Source organism: Myotis davidii, unplaced genomic scaffold (genome assembly GCF_000327345.1).
Source record: "Myotis davidii unplaced genomic scaffold, ASM32734v1 scaffold1073, whole genome shotgun sequence".
NCBI lineage: Eukaryota > Metazoa > Chordata > Mammalia > Chiroptera > Vespertilionidae > Myotis > Myotis davidii.
In genome coordinates this window covers 103337-104315 of record NW_006285113.1, presented here as the reverse complement: position 1 = coordinate 104315, position 979 = coordinate 103337, and positions in this window count along the sequence as shown.

Below are 979 nucleotides of genomic sequence, written 5' to 3'. Positions count from 1 at the left end.
AATAAAACCTCTTAACTAAGTGCCAGGCGGATAATTAATCACTTTAACTACGAACAATCATGCTTAAGCTACATAATCTTTACTCCCTGGAATGGAGATAATAAACGCCCTAACCTTTGGAATACAGATTGATAGGATTGGGATCAACTGGTATAAATACAGATGTAACAAGACAGAGAGACAGAACTTAGATGAGGATCCGAGAGACAGAACTTAGAAGACAGAACTTAGAAGACAGAACCTACACAGAACCTAGAGACAGAAGATCTTCGCTGGAGAGAACATGGCAAAAGATCCTGGACAGAACCTGGCTACAGAACTTGGTTGGAGAACCTAGACAGAACCTGGCTGAAGAACCCGGCTACAGAACCTGGCGACCGAACCTGGCTGGAGAACCTAAACCAAACCTGGCTGGAGAACCTAGCGAGAGAACATGGCCACAGAATCTGGATAGAACATGACAAGAGAACCTGACTAGAACCTGGTGACTGAATCTGGCAAGAGAGCCCAGGCAGAACCCGGCTGGAGATCCTGGATAGAACCAGGCGAGAGAACCCAACTATGCTGATGAACTGAATGCTGCCTCCATGTCATTCCTTCTTCGCTGACTCTGTCCACACCTTTGGGGACCCCTGGACCTGCTGGGGCTGGACCCCAGCATATGGCGCCCGAACAGGGACCCCTTAGGTCACCCCTGGACCTGCTTGGGTCGGACCCCGGCATCTGGTGCCAGAAGAGGGACCCTTAGGTAAGCCCCCCATTCCCCTAGGTTAGCCCCACTCTCGGGACGGATAGGACCCCACCGTAGGAAGAGGGTGGATAGTCTTCGCCGACTCCGTCCACACCTTTGGGAACCCCTGGAACAGGATTCCCCTAGGTAAGCCCCCACCCCCATTGAGAACCCCCACACTTGGGACAGGACTCCACCAGGGTACTGCAGACCCCCCTATAGAGGATAAGTAGGGTAAGAAGGGGGGTA